This window comes from Sus scrofa, chromosome 13 (genome assembly GCF_054392235.1).
Source record: "Sus scrofa isolate SSC_HxYL_T2T_F1_AM1 chromosome 13, Sscrofa_HxYL_maternal_Yorkshire_Landrace_v2.0, whole genome shotgun sequence".
Lineage (NCBI taxonomy): Eukaryota > Metazoa > Chordata > Mammalia > Artiodactyla > Suidae > Sus > Sus scrofa.
In genome coordinates, this window is record NC_139395.1 from 203,231,017 (window position 1) to 203,253,105 (window position 22,089).

Below are 22,089 nucleotides of genomic sequence, written 5' to 3' on the forward strand. Positions count from 1 at the left end.
TTCTCTATATACTCTTTCTTCCAGAGAGTCAAAATGCTAAATGGAAAAGCCATTGTATAACTTCACAAAGTCTATTTTTACTTTGTCAATATTTCTTCTTTAATGTGCATGCTACTCCTCAAAATCTGTAGTCTAAATATCTTTTAAGATTCTAATATTAACAGGAAACTATTTTATTGTTGGTAGAGTAGAAAAATATGTTTTCATCTTTATATTAGCTTCCCTATATGTTCCTTAGGTTTTAACATAGAATACACATTTTCATAAGTCAAAAGCGATCAGATATGGCAATTGCATGTGGTTTGAGCTAAAATTATTTATTTTAGAGGCAAATTGAATCCTGTTACATTTGAATATGTGCATTTCTCTTAATGGCATGTGTTCAAGAAAATTTCAATTTAGTTATTTCTTAACTCTAAAATTATGCCTATTATCTATTAGGAGTTGGGAAGAATATTTTATCTGCCTATCAACAAGGCCACTAAAAGATGTAGCTGATGGGTGGAAATTTCCCCAAATAAGTCACTTTTCCAAATTTCTAGATGAGGTAGCATGTTTGGGGTTATTGCTTTAAAGATTCCAGTTCTTTTACCTGTCTATTATGACACTGAGCAAGAGTGGAAATCTCCTACATTAAGCAAAAATTTAGAGACCAGTGCTGCAAATTGTTAAATATAATGTTGGTGATTGAAGAATCTTTCTAAGAGGCAGAAAATTTTAGGTTAATCAGAGTAAATATATACAATTACTTTTCACAAGATACTTTTTCTAGGTCACTATGTCATCCAGTTTTGAGTTTTAAAGCTCAAAATATTTACTAAACATTCAATTCAAATAATGTCTTAAAGATATTCCTAAAAGACTAAGAACTTGTCGTTCTGGTTCCATGTGTCAGGAGCTTGATTTTGACCATTCCATCCTAAAAACAAGCAAAAACCCAAACAGACTTAAAAATCAACATTCTTCTTGGATTTGTAAGACAGGGTAAGACAGAGGACCAACTGCTCTCTCCAGGACTGGAGAGACAGACAGGCAAATATAGGAAATCATGGCTTACTGAAGTTGGGCTTCATGAGCAGAAACCTCCATAGGAACAGGTGCCAGTGCAGGAAAACACGGACTGTGATTGACAAACTGCTGGAGGTGCAGTGTGGGGAGTTCTCAGAGACATAAACAAGAGTGTAATAAGTATGATGCTTCTAAGGGAGTCCATTACGAGGCATAGACTGTTAAAACATTAACATAAATCTATGTTCCCACAACCAAAACAGATGTACACAGGCATGAATGGTTATCATCAAAATCTTTATATGAACAGTCTGTCCCCAATATCACCCCAAATACTCAGCTCTTCTGTATGCTGGGCAGTGGTCTACATGCCCAAGATGATTTCTTACCTTTCAAACGTATCCAAAAGTTAGTTACAAATTGGTTAATATAATGTTCTAGCTCTAGCTTTTCACCCTCAATCATCACCTCGAAATATATTTTTTGGGAGGGCATTTTTAGGGCTGCATTTGTGGCGAATGGAGGTTCCCAGGTTAGGAGTTGAACAGAGCTGCAGCTGCTGGCCTACACCACAGCCACAACAACATCAGATCTGAGCTGCATTTGCAACATACACCGCAGCTCGTGGCAACGCCAGATCCTTAACCCACAGAGCAAGGCCAGGGATTGAACCTGTGTCCTCACGAATGCTAGTCAGATACATTTTTGCTGAGCCACAATGGGAACTCCTTGAAACATCTTAATAAGGAAGTTATGAAATAAAGAATGAACTTTGAAAAAAAATAAACTTTGTCCATGGTAAACATAAGTACTTAGCAAAAATACATATATAGAAATGAGTTATAATCCAAAACTGTCTTCTAGATGTAGAAATACTAGTAAAGAGCCCTTCCCCTTGTCCATCCTCTTCTCCTTCCCCCACCATCTCAAAGACTAAATACTTCAATATATCTGGCTCCAAGAGATGGATTAACCATAGTCAGAAGACAGCCCTCCCTATAAATGATAATTATAAAAAATTGATTACTTACTTCTGGCACTTAGAATCTGTTTGTCTCTTTTACACACAATAGTAACTGAAACACAAATATAGAGCAATGGTTAGATCATCTGAACTTAAGCACATAGAACCCTCTATCTGCATTTCCTCTCTATCAATACCCAGTAACACTTATACTGCTTTAAAAGATCAAGGTAGAGTTCCCGTCGTGGCTCAGGGGCTAATGAATCCGACCAGGAACCATGAGGTTGCAGGTTCCATCCCTGGCCTTGCTCAGTGGGTTAAGGATCCGGTGTTTCAGTGATCTGTGGTGTAGGTCACAGACATGGCTCAGATCCCGTGTTGCTGTGGCTCTGGTGTAGGCTGGCAGCTACTGCTCTGATTAGACCCCTAGCCTGGGAAGCTCCATATGCCGTAGGTTTGTCTCTAGAAAAAGCAAAAAGACAAAAAAAGTAAAAGATCAAGTTGTACAATTTCATTTCCAAATCACAAACATTTCTGTGAATTCACACACACACACACACACACACACACACACACACACACACACGTGTTATTTCACATTTTCTACATTCTCTATTTTGTATATTTCTAAACATCTACAAAGAGTATAAGAACTCATATAAGAACTCAAACTTGTCCATTACACATCAGACTCATTGAATAAATTGGACACAGATAGCAGAAGCTATAATCTGAACGTTTTTTAAATAGCATTTTGGCCTAGAACGCTTCTTCTCAGTTATATCAACTCAATGGACTGTAAGCACTACTAAACATATGGAGGTGTTTTTAATAATTTCACTTCCACACATCATTTTCAGAAGACCATCTTGCCTATGAATTTTAATTACTTTTGTCACATCCTGGCAACCTCATTAGAGTCTTTGAAGATTAAGTGTTATAAATGTGTTAGTCATTTGTCCATTATATTGTGCAGGGAGGTCATCAGAAGGATGTGACCACTAGTTGACCCATGAGCTGTACCAGGCAACTGGAGGCTCCTTACTCTCTCCCTGTCCTTGGATGTATGTTCTGCCCACTGGTCCCCCACTAGGAGCCAGTTTCAATGATGTAAGCTTACAAGAGTAATGCGTTGTTGAGACCATCTGGATGGTATATGTGACTAACCCAGTTAAGGTGGTGGGTGTGGGGATCTCTTCATCTGGTGTTCACCCAAGACAAACATTGTATGAAAATTCCCTTGCTTAATAAACTTGCCACTTACCAATCCGAAGTGATCTGCACCTTTCTTTGGTCTCTCCTTGACCTCCATGGAAGGGGGCCAGTTTTAGATTTCATCTAAGAAATTCCTGAGGTTTCAAATCAACACATGCACACTGTACATACAGCAAAGTAAAACAAAGTGCACAGAACGTAGGGAACAGTAGTTAGTTTTGTCTCTCTATAAAAACACAGGCAGAAAGCCCTTTGTATTACTTTTTCCTCCTTCTTCTCCCAAGCAGTGTAAACACAGTGCAGGATTTCCCACTCCATTAAAAAAATATATATAATAATATGTATATATGTGTGTATATAGTATATATTAACAACATATTAATATATATCACACACACTATTATATGTAATATAATTTAACATTAATATATGTTATATACACATATATACATATATCATATGAATTTTAGCAAAAAGTTGATAAATATTTTATTTTACTATTTCTACTTTTAACACATTAGGTACCTCAGATCATCTAGAAACATTAGTTATTTCAAAAAATACTTACCATCATCAACTATGTGTACATAGTGATGACTAAACTGCACACACAGAACAATGTTTATAATAAAATATGTCTTTCAAATATGATCAATCTGGCATAGTGGAAAATTTTTTTTCCATCTTTCTAACCCACTGAACAAACCTTTTTTGTTGTGGAAAATTTTTACTCCATCTTTCTAACCCACTGAACAAACATGGGTTTGATGCTCCTTGTATTACTTATAGAGGTGATAGTCTAAAAATTTCATTTCCAAAAGTTCTTTTGAGAATGCATTTTTCTTCTATGATTTTTGAAGGACATTTATAACATGATTTTCTAACTCAATGTTATCTTATGGTAGCAACTCACTAACATTTACAATTCCTAGACATAGCAAAATGGCCTAATTTGCAAAATTTCTAGGAAAGTTTGAGAGTATTTGCATAAGTACACAGATCTCCTACCAATGGCCCAAAGAGTGCTGAGCATTTCTTACTCGAAAAATATGGAACATTATTCTAAACTTTTTCTCTTCCAATATACAAGTCAAGTAGGAAATCACATATAGGTAGCTGCTGCCCACAATATCCATTCTTCTTTTGGAATCTGCCCAGCCTTGCCTGGACAAATGGAGCCTTATCCAGTTAGGACACAATAGTTACCCAAGGCCCTAGATCTTTGTAGCTCCATGGCTCTAAGCTGAGCTGCTGGACCTATGAACTATATGCTATGCACCCAACTTCTTGAGTCATGAAGAACCTTCCTCTTCCATTGGCTTTTTCAAGGTCCCTCATTCTTTGTTCCCAATTGCACAGTGACTTGAGGTCTGGTTGGGCTCCTCTGGCTCATAGTCTTTTTAACAGAATTAGTTCACAGAGCAGGGATGGAATTTTACCACCGTCTCAGGCCTTGGATCAGATGGCATGGACTCCAGGGTCCTTCAGGACCAAGACAATGCCTCTTCCATCCCCATCTCCGTACCTGCCTGACCCATCAAGAGAACTCTGCTCATCTCCCTTCTAAAGTCCTCACACTCTGCTTATCACTACACTCTTCATCTGGATTGATTTGGCAGCTCTTCATTATGCAGTGAGAGAGATTGGTTTCAGCTTATTCTATTATTAATTTTTGTAATGACATTAATTCATGTACCATACCATTCATCTATTTAAAATGTACCATTCACATATTTATATAGTGTACAGTATATTATAATTGTACAGTATATCCACAATGCTGTACCTTCATCTCTAATAATTCCAGAATATTTTCATCTCTTCCAATAAGAAACCCATACTTGACAGCTTTTATTCCCCATTTGCTCTTTCTTCCTGTGGCAAGGGTGCAATCATGTGTCTATTTTCTGAGCTCATGGATCTTATTCTGACTATTTTGTAATTGAAGCAAGTGGCCTTTGTGTATGAACTCTTTCACAAACCATAATGTTTTTAAAATTCATCTACATTATACCATGTATCAATAGTCCATCCTTTTTATGGATGAGTAATATTTCATTGTGTGCTACATTACATTTTTTCATTGTTATCTGTTAATTGTTATTTTTGTTGTCTTCATTGTTCTGCTCTTATGAATAATGCTACTATAAGCATTCATTTGCAAATTTTATGTGGGCATTTTTTTTTTGTATATAATAACTAGTACAAATTTCTGATTCGTATGTTGACTCCACGTTTGACTTTCTTAGGAACTGCCCAACTGTTTTCAATAGAGTTTGAGCCATTTTACATTTTACTAGTATTCCTGTTTCTCCATAGCCTCATCCACATTTAGTGTTGATTACAGCTATCCAGTGAAGACAAAGTGTATTTCTTTGTGATTCTGGTTTGCATTCTCTTAATGACTGATAATCCTGAGCATCTTTTCATGGGCTCATAGTTTATACATATAAAGTTGTAGGTGTGGATATAGGTACAGATATATAGATATCTTCTTTATAGAAATATTTATTCAAACATATTTCTCATTTTTAATTACAAGATTTGAAGATATAAAGATGGCTAATAAGCACATAAAACATGTCCAAGATCATTAATCCTTAAGCATCCAGAAATGGATATAGAACTCTTACAACTTTACAATAAAAGAACAAAACATGAATTATTCATCTTCTTGTTTTTAAGTTATTGTTAATTTGGTATTCTGGGTATGAGACCTTTATTAGATATATGATTTTCAAATTTATTCTCCCATTATGCATACTTTCTTTTCCATTTTTTGATAGTGTCCTTTGAACCGCATGAGTTTTAATTTTGATAAACTCGATTATGTATTTTTTCTTTTGTTACTTGTACTTTGGTTTCACTTATAAGAAATTGTTCCCTAACCCCTGGTCAGAAAGGTTTGCACATTTTTTATATAGTTTTATATCACTTATATTTAATTCTGTGATCCATTTTGATCTACTTTTTGTAAATGCTAGTAAGACAGAGATCTAACTTTATTTTTTGCCTCTGGGTATTTAATGCCCCAGTCTAATTTGTTAAAAAGACTGTTTCTCCCATGCTGTATTGCTTTGACACTCTGCTGAAAATCAGTTGGCCATATGATTGTATTTACTTATAGACTACTGATTCTTTTCAAATGATCTAATACGTCCATTATTATGCCAGCACCACATGGCCTTGTTTATTGTAACATTGGAGAAAGTTTTAAGATTATTAAATGTAAAACATCTAACTTTGTTCTGCTTAAAGATTGTTTTGGTTATCCTGAATCCCTTGAATTTCTACATGAATTTTAGAATCAGCTTGCCAATTACTACAAAAAAAAAAAGAAAAAACACTATCTAGGATTTTATAGAAATGACATCCAATTCATAGAACAATTTAGAATGTCTTACTATGATATTGTCTTCCAATCCATGAACACAAGTTGTGTTTTATTTATACAGATTTTTTTCTAATTCCCCTCAACTATATTTTATAGATTTGCTGTGCAAATGTTGCATTTATTTTTTTGTTTGTTAGGTTTTCAATGTTATAGCTGCATCCATGGCATATGGAAGCTCTCTGGCCAGGGATCAAATCCAATCTGAGACACAGCTGCAACCTATGCCACAGCTTTGGTAATGCTAGATTCTTTAATCCACTGCACTATGCTGGGGATCAAACCCATGCCTCCACAGTGACCAAAGCCACTGTAATTGGATTCATAACCCACTCTGACACAGCAGAAACTCCAAATGTTGTATTTCTTTTGTTTGCTAGTTTTAAGCATTTTATTTGTTGCCTGGAAGTGCTTTCTTTCTGAATAGTTTATTGCTGGCATTTAGAAGTACAATTAATTATTTTCTATTAATTTTTAATATTGCAAACTTGCTCAATTCATTTAATCCTCATACTTGTGTGTGTGTGTGGGGGGGGGGTGTATTCCTTAGGATTTTCTATATACATGATCATGTAATCTGCAAAGCGAAAGGGTTTTATTTTTTTCTTTCCAAGCTGAAGGTCTTTTACTTCAGTTTCTTGCCTAATTAGTCTGTCTATAACCTCTGTACTGAATAATGTGCTAAGAATAAACATCTATCTTTTCTTTATCTTGGGGGAAAATATCGAACATTTTACCATTAAGAATTAAGCTAAACATACCAAAAAAAAAAGAATTAAGTTGCTTTTGAATTTTTATATATTATTTTTACCAGCTTAAGAAAGTCTTCTATTTCTACTCTGTTAAAAAGTTTTTATCCTGAGAAGATGCTTTATTTTTTCAATTGCTTTTCTTGCATCTACTAAAATGACTATGTTTTTCTCTTGTATTCTATTAATAAAACACATTGATTAATTTTTATATTTTGAACCTATGTTTCATTTCTGGAATAAACCTCAGTCACCATGTTTAATTTTTTGGTATATTTTTGGATTTGGCTGGCTACTACATTCTTGGAAATTTTTGTGTTACATTCATAAGAAATACAGCTCTGTGATATTCTTTTCTTATGATATCTTTGTATGATTTTGATATCAGGGTAATATTGGACTGGTAGAATAAATTGAAAAACATTCCCTCTTTTTTATTTTTATTTTTAAATGTTTGTGAAGGATGAGTTTTAGTTCTCCTTTAAATGTTTGGTAAGGAGGAGTTTCCGTCGTGGAGCAGCAGAAACAAATCTGACCAGGAACCATGAGGTTACAGGTTCAATTGCTGGCTTCCCTCAGTGGGTTAAGATCTGGCATTGCCATGAACTGTGGTGTAGGTCACAAATGTGGCTCAGATCTGATATTGCTGTGGCTGTGGCATAGGCCAGCAGCTGTAGCTCCAATTGGAACCCTAGTCTGGGAACCTCCATATGCCATGGGTGTAGCCCTAAAAAAGCAAAAAAAAAAAACAAAGTTTGGTAAAATTCACCAGTAAAATTATCTGGGCTTGGGCTTTTCTTTATTGATGTCTTTTTCTATTCACGATCCAATATAGCACCAAGTATATTTCATTGTCATGTCTGTTAAATACAGAACGTGTCCTTGGTCTTGCTTTTTTCTCAACACTTATGAAGAGTTAAGGCTAGTTAATTTGTAGAATGTCCCTCATTCTGGGTCTGTGTGATTTTTTTTTTAAATAGGTTCAGGTTATACACTTTTGTAATGATACCAAAGAAATAATGTGTGTTCCTCTCAGTGTATCATGTCAAGAGGCTCATAATGTTAATTTGTCCCCTTACCAGTAATGTTAATTTTGATCACTTGGTTAAAGTTATACCTGCCAGATTTCTCCACTGTGAAGTTAATATTTATACCCTTATAACTAATACATATTTAAGTGAAGATACTTTGAGACCATATAAATATTCTAATTTCTCTTAAACTTTTGTTCACTAATTTTATCATTCATTGGCAATTTTTACTCAAAGGAACTATGACTGTGATGAGTGCCAAATGTGACAGGCCATTATCTTCTAAAGGAAAAAAAATCAGCTCTTTCATACATCGTATAACCAACAAAATACCAATACAAAAAAGGAAGGATAAAGTGATTTATTCATTACATTCTATTACTATTTCATACATTCTGATTGGTTTTATAATTTAAGATCCTGAGCTAGTTGATATCTTTATGGCAGTTTTAGGCAAATATTTCTTCAAAAGATAGAAGAAATCATAGAGAATAAGCAAAATCATTTCATAATTTATTTTTACCTTGACATTTATTTTTTTTAACTTACAACTTCAATAATTGCTTTGGTTAATACAAAATTATAATAGAACATGTGTGATTTGGCAAAATATTTGTCATTGCCAAAATTAATTTTTACTTAGAACATGTAAAAACATTCATCCCATTTTAGATGCAACTTTACAGCACATCAGAACAGAAGGAAGGCAGTGATTGACAAAATGTTTATGTGACAGACACAGTCACCATATAAATACACATCTGATGAACTTGAAAATTAACTTGCTGAGTGGAACAGACGTGGATGTTTTTAGATTCAAATCCCATTGCTCATTTTAGTTAAAAGAGAGTAAACGCATAAAGTTAATAAAGTAAAACAAGATTATTTTCTTTACGAAGCCGTAGAAACAACTGATGGCTGAGAGATATACAGGGCAAACCTGTAAAATCTCAAGGATATCCAATGAGTGAAATACCATATTTTTTAACATTATTTTGCAGTGTGCATCGATAACGTTTTAGGGAAATTCATTTTGATCTTCTTAGCCTTCAGAACCAGAGATGCCCATACACTGAGCATGACAAAAATTAACTGGAAATTCAATACATATGTGAACAAGAAAATTAATACTATCTTAATATATTTGCATTGAAGGAGAAGGAAACCAATCTCCTAGCCTCTTAAAAATTTACTGTGCATCTTCAATGTCAAAAAGTAAAAGAAAATAATTGTTTTACAAGGTTGGAGAGTATTCTGTTTATAAGGTTGGAGAATATTCCATGTTGATCAACAAAAATCTTAAAAAGTGTATCTTTTAGGTCACAGGTAATGCAGTGCAACACATTTCATAAGTATTTTGAAGTGGTTACACGCACAATTATATTAGACCCGTTCCTTCATTTCAAATCACTCAATTTTACATTGTTTAATTCCTCTGCCAAGTGTGTGATAGACGACTAAACTCTTTCCCAATGGGCAAGAGAAAAAAAATGTAACCCTAGAAAAACTGTGGTTTGGGATTCTAGTTTTCAAGGTGGTAGGTCCTAAGAAGAAAATTGCTTTAGAAGTGGTAAGCAAGGATCAACAATCTTTTAATTCTATCAGGAGTTTAATCTTGTAATGAAGCCTGAAAATTCCATTTTTGTTAATAGAAAGAGAACCAGCATGAAATGCAGAGTACAATATTTTACTGGCAGCTAACACAGCCACACTGAATCACCACAGACTCTGCATATAAATTTGGTGTAATTATACTGAAGAGAAGGAGGGCAGAAATGGACTGAACCAGCACCGTCAGCCAAATGCAAACAAGACACACCACTCAAATTGTGTTACTGGTGGCTAGATAATATGCCTTAGGTTTAGAGCTAAGGTTTTCATCATTGCACGATTCTTAAGGGTGACACAAAGCAATGTCGGTCTTATTTAAGAGTACCTGTCCTTGCTGAAAATCTTACCTCATTTCTGATATGGCTTCTTTGGAACAGTACTTCAATTGCACTCACAGACGAAACCAATAAAAGAATCCAATAAGCAGCATGCTCATTACTTTGGGTCATTCCTTAATGGTCTTAGAAATCCATTTTTCTGTGTCAGCGTATAATATCCTCCACCTCTAAGTACAAGGCTGCTTATCCAAATGCAGATAAGATCAACATCCACTTGTTTTCCTTAGGGTCTGGGTTGTTCTTCAAATCGTTACTAAAGAAATCTATTACACTGAGAGTGAATCAATTATCCTTTACACAGAAAGACAGCATAGGCTTAGAGGAGTAACTCTGGATTGAAGTCTGGAGACCTGGAACTTTCTGCCAGTTTTGTACCAAGGCAAATTACTCACCTCTGTTTTTAAAGGTTTCTGAGTGACCTTTCTGTACTCAGAGATTTCTCATTTGTAAAATAAGTGTTGTTGGAAGATTTCTTCACAGCTCTACAGTTCTATGATCTCAGCCTGGTTTATTAGATTTATAATAAGCAAAATCAGCATAAGTCCATTAACAACGCCATTGCTCATGTCACTCATTAGGAATCTGCAAATTACCTAAAACAGTGGTCACTATGACCAAACTAAAGCCTGTATTTTATTTTATTTTCTTTCATTTTATTTCATTTCATTTCATTTATTGGCTGCGCCCTTGGCATGTGCAAGTTCACAGACCTGGGATCAAACCCACATCATAGCAGCCACCTGAGTGTCTACAGTCACACCACCAGATCCTTAACAAATTACACCACAAGGGAACTCTAAAGACTGCATTTTAAATTAAGTTTTTGTTGTTTTTTTTTTAAATTTTATTTATTTTGGTAGTTACAAGCACAAAATTATATAGAGAAAAATAAATACAGTAGGTCTGAAATATTACATTGAATACTTTTAGAAATATACTCCAAAAATATTCTACTTTGTAAAAATAAAATTAAATCCCCTGAAGAAAATAAAAGTGAGAGCAATTTCCTAAGGAAAGAACGTAGAAAATTGTACTGGTATGGCCAAAAGCGACCCAAAATGGAGCCAAGCAGCTATTACAGATCTGGGTTTCAGTTACATACTCTGTGTTCTGATGAAAACTATAAGGACTTCTGAAGATTCGACTGAGGGTCCTTCCTGGAAAACTCCCTAAGGAGAAGGTCCAAGGACAGCCAGCCATCAAAAACTTGTGGTCCAGCATGGACTTATGGTCAGGTTGCAAGGACCATCCAAACTCGTTACAAGTCTCCCAGCTATGGCTTCCGAGATGTTTGCTTTTAAAAATGCCTCACCCCTTTCACATGATGAAAAATAGGAGAATGCACTTTCAGTTACAGAGAAGACCTTTTATCCCTGGTTTGCAAACCTTACGAACAATAAAGCTGTTGTTTTTCTTCCAAATAACCCTCATTCTCTTCTGGGATTCATTCTAACTTAGGATGACAAGTTAAGAGTTTTCACATTTTCTTAATTCTTAAAGGGCCAGGCATTGAAGCAAACATGAATATTCACCAATATGATTTCACCCCTTCATAGTTTATCTACATTTATTTTTCCAAATTGACTAATGTCCTCTTTAAATATGATATATTTTAACTGTGAGATTAATATCTAATGCCAACCCAAATTGATATTTATAGTTTGTTTCTTCTCATGTTTAGAATTATTTTTAGTGTGGTCCTAGCTTTCCAATGGTGTTCTCATTATTTAAAGGGTGGGTCAGGAGGGTTGGTTGTATAAGGCATGTTTTTGCTGCTGCAATTTCCTTCCTCCAACTTGTAGTAAACATACCTTTGCTCTATTTTAAAGAAGCTTCCTGCAGAAGGTCATTTATTAGGAAGTTATTTATCTGTGAAAAAATCCTAATTGCTTTATTTTTGACAAAGTGAGCTAACGATGCATTTGAATGTTGAATAAGAGGCAAACCCGAAAGAGGTGGAAATAAGAGAAACAATACATTTCCAGTTAAAGAAAATAGTTAAATGCATCTTCTTGTTAAAAGGGTTAAGAGGAAAAGCATTTCTACCAGCTATACTGTTTTTTTTTTTTTTAAGTTAAGAAAGCTTAAAAGAGTTTATGATGTTTTCCCTTTAAAGTTAGAGAACAAATAATTTATGACTGCTCCAGGGTGATTATTTTCTTTTCAGTGGAATCTTAGTGCCCCCTGCTGATACTCAAAAAATGTTTTAGATTAATATTTTCTGATCTTCTTTCTAGAGAACTAATTTTCTATTATGGTAATTACGGTAATCCTACAACCAACATTGTTTTACTCATCTGAGCTTTGTCAAGATGTTGAATAGAGGTGAGTTCAAGTCGCACTTCCAGACAGCAATCTTTCAGACACAATCCAGACACACTTCCAGACAAAATCCAGACAGCTGCAACCCACCTGAAGTTGCCAGTTAAAGACAAAGCACTATTTTCAGAATAACTGATCTACTTGTGTTTTTGTTGAATTGTTTCTGAACTGTAAGGTCAGCCAGTGATGAGTTTTCTTTTTTCTCTATTTATGAACATTTAAACATGTATTTACAAACTATAATAGGCGTTTAGGAGTTCTCTGGTGGTATAGCGGATTAATGATCTACCATTTTCACTGCTGTGGCTCCGTCTGCTACCATAATGCAGGTTCGATCCCTGGCCTGGGAATTTCCACATGCCTCAGCATGGCCAATAATAATAATGATAATAAAAGCTATTGTAAGATTTCGGTAGAAGATAGGTAGGCCTACCAAAATATAGCCTTTTTCTATCCCTGTTCTGGAAACTTTCACATGCCCTGGATATGGCCCAAAAGACCTACCAAAATATAGGAAAAAGGCCATCCATTCACACATCCTTCCCCACCCATGTTCCCAGAAACATCATAGTTCGTGTCTTTGAGCTGCAGCTTGGAAACCCCCCTGTATATTTCTAAAAAATGTACTTATTATTCCAACTTTCTTTCCCTCTTTTCCTTTTATCAAATTAGCCATTTTCTATTGACTTGCTATACTGCAAGATAAGAATTAAGCTCTCTACCCCCCATATACACACAAAACCAGGCATAGACCTAGAAATCACATACCTCATTATATATCACGCACTACTTAAAAGTACCAGTCACAGCTAATCTTTTGTTGCATAATAACTGCAAATATTTCTTGCGTATATTTGCTTGTCCTACAAACTGAAATAACCTGTAATTATTTTCTTCTGTATAACCATCATTAAATACAGATGTATGTGTCATTTACCCATATTTATGCACAGATTTTTTTTGCATATGGATAGCAAGTTTAAATTTTAATTCAATACAAAAAACTGGATAAATGCATTTGTGGAGCAAAGAAAGCATCTCTTTTTGGGGAATACTTGACTGGATTCCAGAACCCATCATAGTGGTCAAAACTGTGCCACTATCAAAGCGTTGGATGTGTCATTTTATCTCTCAAGGTCTCAGAGGGTCCTTCATCTATAAAATGAAGACACTGTCATATACGTTCTAAAATTCTGATGCAATTCTAATTTAAAAGTACTATATGATCTCATATAAGAGTGGAGTGTATTTGATTACATTATTTTAGATGCTCTAATAGGTTTAAAACTATTAGTAAAGAAATGCCGCAAGACTAATATTGCTTCTTAGTTTCTAATTCTGCAATAATGAAAATATGGTCTCTATGAGTTTGATTTTCTATGCATTGGTTGCCTTATTTTACATTCTAAAAGCCTGAAAGAGTGCTCTCAAACTTTACCAAACATCCAATTATTCACCTGCATTCATTGTCAAAATGCTGATTCTAATTCTGAGGATCTAAGGACAGACCTGAATTACCGTTTTTCTAACAAGTTTCAGGAACCTCACTTAAAGCATCCAGGGCTTAAGTTTTAATTTTAGCTGGATGCACATAGCAAATCTGTAGTACTGCTTGTGGTGAGCAGGCCATGATATTCTCTGACAAACAGATGGAGTAACTCATCAGGATTTTGAGTCAAGATATAGAAACTTCATTGGTGGTATTTCATCACAAGTCAGTTGATGACGTATAAATATTATCTTTCAAGTCAATACAGACCATTCCACATATACTTAATAGAACTCAAAGCCATCAAAAGAGATGTGGAATTTGAGCAATAATTCTGATGTTTTATTTAAACATTATATAATATACATTCATTAGCAAATCATCAGCTTATTGAGACCTTTACTTTTTACTTAAACAATAGATTTACCTTCCAGATATGTGAGTTTGCAGATAACAAAATATGTTTAAATTACTTGCCATGCATTTTTACCTAAAGTTATCATTTCCTCTTATAAGAAATGCAATATTTCAGTTTTTTCCAAATCCTACTGCAGAAGCTAAGATAAAGATATTTCACATTAACCCTTGTTCCCAAAATCTGACTACAAAGCTTGCTGTATCTAGGAAAAACACCTAAGAGACACAATCTCCTATAAATTTTCTCATTCCAAGGGTATAACTTCAAAAAACTCACAAGCAAACAAACAGGAAGTCAATTCTGATCATTTTTAGAAGACACTTAGACTGCTGGAACATAAGTCTGTTTTGAACAATTTGTCCTAGCAACAACTCATCAGAAAGCAGTATGTTGAATCAGTAACACCTCTTTCTGTAGTTTATCAGGAGAGACCATGAAATACAGTACCTTTTTTTTTTTTTTTAAATTCAAGACACCTAGTTCTAAGACCATGTCCATAAATCATTGTCTTTGACCCTTGCAACCTCATTTCACTACCCTAGAGGGGGAAAAAGACCTGCATTATTTCCTCAAGAAATCAAGAAAATCAAAGTCAATTTCCTTTTGAACTCTCCTTCTAAGATATCAAGGAGAAGTAATCATCTTCTTACAAATCCTCCCACAAACTTCTTTTTAACGCTCGCCAGAGACCTGAACAAACTCCTATTTGACACTCCGAATGCCTTTCCTCGTACAGAATTTAATCGACAGTCTGACCTTCAAAAAGTGGTCCTGATTAAATTGCACAAATATGTGTCCTTTCCAGGAAAAAGTGGTAGCAAAGAATCTCTGTTACTTCTTAAAGTTTCTTCTCTGGAAGAAAGAAAAAGCAATTTATTTTTCAATGTATTAATTTAGTTAACCAGCACATATTGAAACCCTACCCTATGTTGGACCCTAGACCAGCCCTGAAGAGAGAGGGAAAAGGAAAAAAGCCATGTTTTCTGACTCATCTGGAACTTCTGGTGCCAGTCTTCAGCAGTGGCCAAGCTCAGTCTAAAGTCTGAGTCCCCAAATGCTTGGCCTTTGACTTCTTTGTTTCCCAATACCAAAAAGTGTTTCTGATATACTGAATCTCAGTGTTTGTGAGATCCAGAACAAACTGTGTAGCCTTATAAAGGATCCCTTCCAGCCTCAACAAAAGCAAAATATTTGGGTTCAGTTCATCTGGGATTCATCTGGGGCTCTGTCTTTTAAATACATGCAGAGGAGATTCTCCACGTGGAAAACTTAACATGTCATCAGGTGCTGTTTTCTCCACATATTGTTTGTCTACTCACTCAGGTATCAAAAAATGGATCGGAGAAATTGTAACATGGCTAAACTCAAATTGTAGAGAGACTTCAGTCAAAATATTTATATGCGTTTCTAGGTGTGAAGTTTATTGCTGAGATTATATTTTTCACTAAAAATATCTAGTTAATTCTGTTGGACTCATTTTGATATTCACTGTATAAATGGAATACCATTATGAAACCAATTACAATTTTTAAATTGTAACCAATTACTAACTTTAGTAAACCAATTACTAAACTTCTATGTTTGACCTTAGGAGGGATAATACGTATCCCAAACTAAAAGCCTAGGCATATTTGCCCTCTGCAGTTTTCCTGGGCACTAAGACATGTCCTTTTCTTTGTGCCCAAGAGAAGGAGAACAGAAAATTGTAAGGTGGCATGTTTTCCAGATAGTTACACTGAAGAATGAGGCTTGCAGATAATCAGAAAAGTGTGATTACAACCAGCCCTGATTGTAGATAGCCTAGAATTTTATATATTTCTTTAAAAACTTTCAAGAACTGGGAGTGGCTCAGCGATTAATGAACCCAACCAGGATCCATGAGGATGTAGGTTCGATCCCTGGTCTCATTCAGTGGGTTAAAAATCCGGCTTTGCTGTGGCTGTGGTGTAGGCCGGCAGCTGTAGCTCTAAATCGATTTGATTGCTAGCCTGGGAACTTTCATATGCTGTGGGTGCAGTCCTAAAAACCAAACAAAAAAAGAAACAAACAAACTTCAAGAACTTTGATCTCGATGTTTATATGAAAGTAGTCTCTGAATAATGACACAATGAGAATTCGATTGCAGATTATTGCTAGTTACCTCATACACATGGAGATTAATAAGCAGAAGTAGAGGAAGATTGCCTATGTATTATATAAAACACACCACAATAAAAATACCTCTCAAAGGCTATAGGTAGTTTGAATTATCAGGTTAAACAAAATACAATTATAAAATCATCTTTAAATATTCTTCCAGTTTTTCTAATTATGATATGGTGGATCTACTGCTTAATATTAAACATTATCCACACAATTAAGAATATGTTACTATCAGTGAGATATTTGTTGAAGTTGAATATTCAAAGCAAACATATCAAAACAGTAGGCTCTCTACCATAAAACACCATGGAATAGATATTTAATTTTTCTTGTTGCCAAAATAATTTCTTCATGTAGTTGTGTCTAGTTTTATTAGTTATGTTTTTTTTTGTCTAAATATACTGATAAGTTATATCCTTTTCATTAATATGTCAAAAGCATTGGAAGAACACTGAAGCATATTATCCACTACAATAAAGAATATTGACCCTTCGACTATTAGAGATAATGTTAAAGAACACAACTCCGGGAGTTCCCGTTGTGGCACATCGGAAACTAATCCAACTGGGAACCATGAGGTTTCAGGTTCGATACCTGGCCTCGCTCAGTGGGTTGGGGATCCAGTGTTGCTCTGATCTGTGGTGTAGGTCGCAGATGTGGCTTGGATCCTGCGTTGCTGTGGCTGAGGCACAGGCCAACAGCTGTAGCTCTGATTAGACCCCTAGCCTGGGAACCTCCATGTACCGTGGGTGCGGCCCTAAAAACCAAAAAAAAAAAAAAAGCAACTTCAATATGAGTCAGACTCATTTAGCTCAAGTTTCAGCTCTGATTCTTCCTCAAACAGGACCGTCTATATATTATTTAATCTCTCATGATTCTTCCCCCTTTCCTATTAAAATGGAGATAAATCTCGTAGAGTTTTCCTAAGGGTTAACATCTGCAAATTATAGGCATTGTTATACTGTAATTTTAAAAAGAAGCCTAGTTGGCATAAATTAATTTTTACTAGAAATAAATACACTTGTAGATAAGCCCAATTTATGATAATTTCAAGGAACCTTTAGATAGAGTTAGCCTTGGGAGCTTTATCCTATTCAGCCAGCAAAGTAACTCAGCTGAGTGCATCAAATAATGGCACTTGGACTTGAAATGTATTTGCTTTGGAAAAGTTTAAATGGACTTTCCCTTTTAATTACAGTTTTTCTCAATTCTCTCATATGCTTTTTATTTCCTATCCCAGGTTGATAGAGCTGATTGATTCGATACCTAGAGCAGCTTTCTCTCCTAATTCTTAATGTTCTTCTAGGTATTATCTACTTTGAAATATCTTTCAGGCTTAGACTTTCCCAGGAAAGAATCTAAATGTATATATATATAATATATAACAATTACAGGGTTCAGGAAGACTGCATGAGTCAAAGGTATACGCTTCCTAATGGAACTGATTTTTTAAAGGAATTTGAAAATTTGGAAGGGATTTATAAAGTTCATGTGGTCTCATCTGCCACTTATGGGGTCATGCTTTAATAACTTTCCATAAATAAATGCCCAAGTATTCCAATCAGGACTTTTTCAGCAATAAAAACTATGTATTTTCAATTGAGTGCTCATATATCTTAACCAAATACTAAAAAGTAAGCAAAACAAGCCAAAACAAAACAAAACAAAATACCTATTCTATTATACAACTCAAGCAAGGGAAATATTTTAAAATTTCAACATCTCTATGAATTCTATTAAGTATTAAAAAGAATCTTACTAAATAAATTTAAATGTTTCAGGTAGTGAGCCATGCTGATGTTAATAAAAAGTAAGATTTTTTTTTTTTTTTTTGGCCGCACCCATAGCATATGTAAATTCCCAGGTCAGAGATTGAATCCAAGCCGCAGCCATGACCTATGCAACAGGAGCGGCAATTACGCTGGGCTGTGGATTAAATTCATGCCTCAGCAGCGGGACTAGAGCTGTGGCAGTTGGATTCTTAACCCACTGTGCACAGCAGGAATTCCCAGTAAGAACTTTATATCATTGTGTCAATAGATTATTTATATCATCCTGGGTGACACAGATAAATTGACTTGCAAACCAATCAAAAACTGTGAGAATAGAGTTCCTGTTGTGACTCGGCAGGGGCAGGTAAAAAACCCGACTAGGATCCATGAGGATGCTGGTACAATACCTGGCCTCACTTGGTGGGTTAAGGATCCAGCATTGCCCTGAGCGGCAGCATAGGGTACAGATGCAATTCAAATCCTGTGTTTCTGTGGCTATAGTGTAGGCTGGCAGCTGCAGCTCTGATTCAACCCCTAGCCTGGGAACTTCCATATGCTGCAGGTGGAGCCCTAACTAGAAAAAAACAAAAACAAACAAACAAAAACAAATAGATTGATACAAAAAAACTAGAAGAGAGAAAACAGAATGTGGTCAGAAAATTTCATGACAAACAGTGAATATACCTCAGGACTTTGCATCACAAAGTCATAAAGTGAAAAATGTACATTGATTTTTTTTTTTTCCTCTCAGCTCACCTAGAGAGATACGACATCAAATATTTCTCTAGAAGTGAAACATTCCATTGCTTTTAGCATATGAAACTGGGAGTAAAACATAGTGATTTACTAAGGATGTTGTAAACATGCATCAGAGCTATTGCTCATCAACAAAGAAATCAAGGAACCGAAAAAAAAAATCACAGCACTCCTTAAATTATTAACTAGATCACTGTGTTAACTATAATGTGATATGCAGTTGAAAGCTAACTGGTAAAAATACAGCTAAAGTGTCTAATTCATTTAAAAATTAGTTTTCTCACAGCTATGATATCATGATGTGCTGGTCACTGAACAACTTCTCTTTTTCACAACTGTAACAGAGTGTTAATATTTGGGGTAAGACCTGAGATGTTAGGATCTTGTCACAAAATTGAAATGAATTGAGACTTTTCTAGTAAGATGTTGCTATATGTAACTTGTGGCTTAACTGTCATTTTATTCAGCAGTTGGAAATGTGAGGGTTCCAACAAGAATCAATTCACTTCCCCTTTATTCTCAGAGTTAAATAGGGAACTGTCATATCATTGCTTCCAAATGAATGCTAAAATTACTTAAGTACGCATGCCTACATAGATATTTGTACTGCTCCTGGCACATATGAATCTCCTCCTAGTGCCATCCTGCAACAAGCTCTGTCTGTAGTCATTTTGTGAGAATTCTTATTTCCCTTTGTTCAAGCTAAGTTCCTCCAGGAATGACCTTGGATGGTGCTGAGTCAAGAAAAGAGAACTAAGAAGTTCTCTGCCATCTCTAACCTTTACCAATCTTGGGATCATGTCCAGGATATTGGTTATAAATATATTATTAGTAACTCAGAAAACAAAATACTTTGATTCAGAATGAGTCTCTGAATCAGACAAAGCTCTTTGAAATTCAGAGTAAATACGTGGTTGTTATGTATCTCATGTTTCTCTTTTGAAAAATAAGGATAATAATTGAATGAGAGATATTGATATGAAAAATATGTGACAGAGAAAAATTAAAAATACAGAAAAAGCCCACAGTATATGTAGCCAGAAGAACAACAAAATATTCATTTTTTTTTATAGGTTTCAAAGCTGAGGCTACCTATGCAATAGTACATACAGTTGGAATAGGGGCCTGAAAAGAATATCATAGTGTGGTTACCTGCTCTGGTTTAGCACTGCTCAAAAGGTAACATAATGGGACTTGAATCAAGCATCTTTGATACCATAATCATTTTCCTGACTATTGAGAATGAGACTCTACATCTGCAAAGTGGCCATGGCTTAAAACATCTCTTTATGGGCAAATTAAACCTGGAAAACCTAGGAAAGTAAAATCACTTGAAGAGGATAAGAAATATAATAAGTTAGAGAAATATTTTATGTCCCCAATACTCTTTATTACATTTTAAATAATCTTCTTGTAAAAGAAGAAAGTTCAGTGGAAAAGAACACTGGACATTCTAAAAATTAGAAAAACTAATTTGTCCATATGGCTTTGACAGCAGAATAAGAAGACATAAAACACATATGAAGAAATCCTTTTATTAGAATAGCAAAGCTATAGCTGACATTTTCCAATAATTCACTCTTAGGGACATAGTGTTTAAAAAATTTTAAAGCTTATGAGAAAAAGTGATAAAAGTGAAGTATTGTACAAAATTTGAGTGGAGGACAATAAGGAGATGTTAAGAAAATATTAAGAAAATATTTCTTCTTGGAGTTCCCGTCGTGGCACAGTGGAAACAAATTGGACTAGGAACCATGAGGTTGTGGGTTCAATCCCTGGCCTCGCTCAGTGAGTTAAGGATCCGGTGTTGCTGTCAGCTGTAGTGTAGGTCACAGATGCAGCTTGGATCTGTGTTGCTGTGACTGTGGTGTATGTAGGTCAGCGGCTACAGCTCTGTTTTGCCCCCTAGCCTAGGAACCTCTTTATGACATGGGTGCAGCCCTCAAAAGAAAAAAAGACAAAAAAAAAAAAAAAGAGAGAGAAAGTATTTTTTCTGAAGAAATATTAACCAAAGTGTTATCCTAACTCAGTTGAATTTTCTGCTTTTATCCACTCTTATTGTACTACATCTATACCCTTATATACAATGAACCATACTATACCTTTAAAAAAGAAAAGAAAGGAAAAATAAATAGTACATCATATGTTCTTTGACCCATGGATTAATTTAGAATCAACAAAAATAAATCAATTTGAAGAGAACCAAATATCTGTACTACACATACACACACATCATATTCTGCTATGGTCTGAATGTTTGTTCCATTCAAAATTCGTTATGTTGAAAACCTATGCCCATTGGTGGTTATATTAGGTGCTGGGGCCTTTGGGAGGCACTCAGTCACATCAGTGTTCTGACAAAAGATACCCCACTGAGCTCCCTAGCCCCATCGACCACATGTGGATACAATGAGGAAAGCTGTGACCTGAAAGAGGCCCTCAACTGGCTATACTGGCACCCTCATATTAAATTTCCAGTCTCTGGAATGGTTAAGAAAAACATGTCTGTTTATAATCTTTGCAGTCTATAGTATTTTGTTATAGGGGCTAAAGAAGGCTAGTGCACAGACATTTTTAAAAGATCCATGAATTAAAGAAGTAATTAAAAAGGATTTGGAAAATGTGAATGAAAAGAAATGAAAATATATTAAACTGTGTGGGTTGCTTCTATAGCTTTAAATACATAGCTTTACATTTTTATATTAAGAATAAGAAAGTTTTAAAATAACTGAATTATGTTTTCAACATAAAAATCTAGAAAATGAAGAGAAAAACACAAAGTGAGAATAAGGAAAAGGAATAATTAATATAAGAACATAAGTCAATGAAACACAAAACATTATAAAATATATTAACAAAACCAAAGTTTGTTTGTTGGTATGA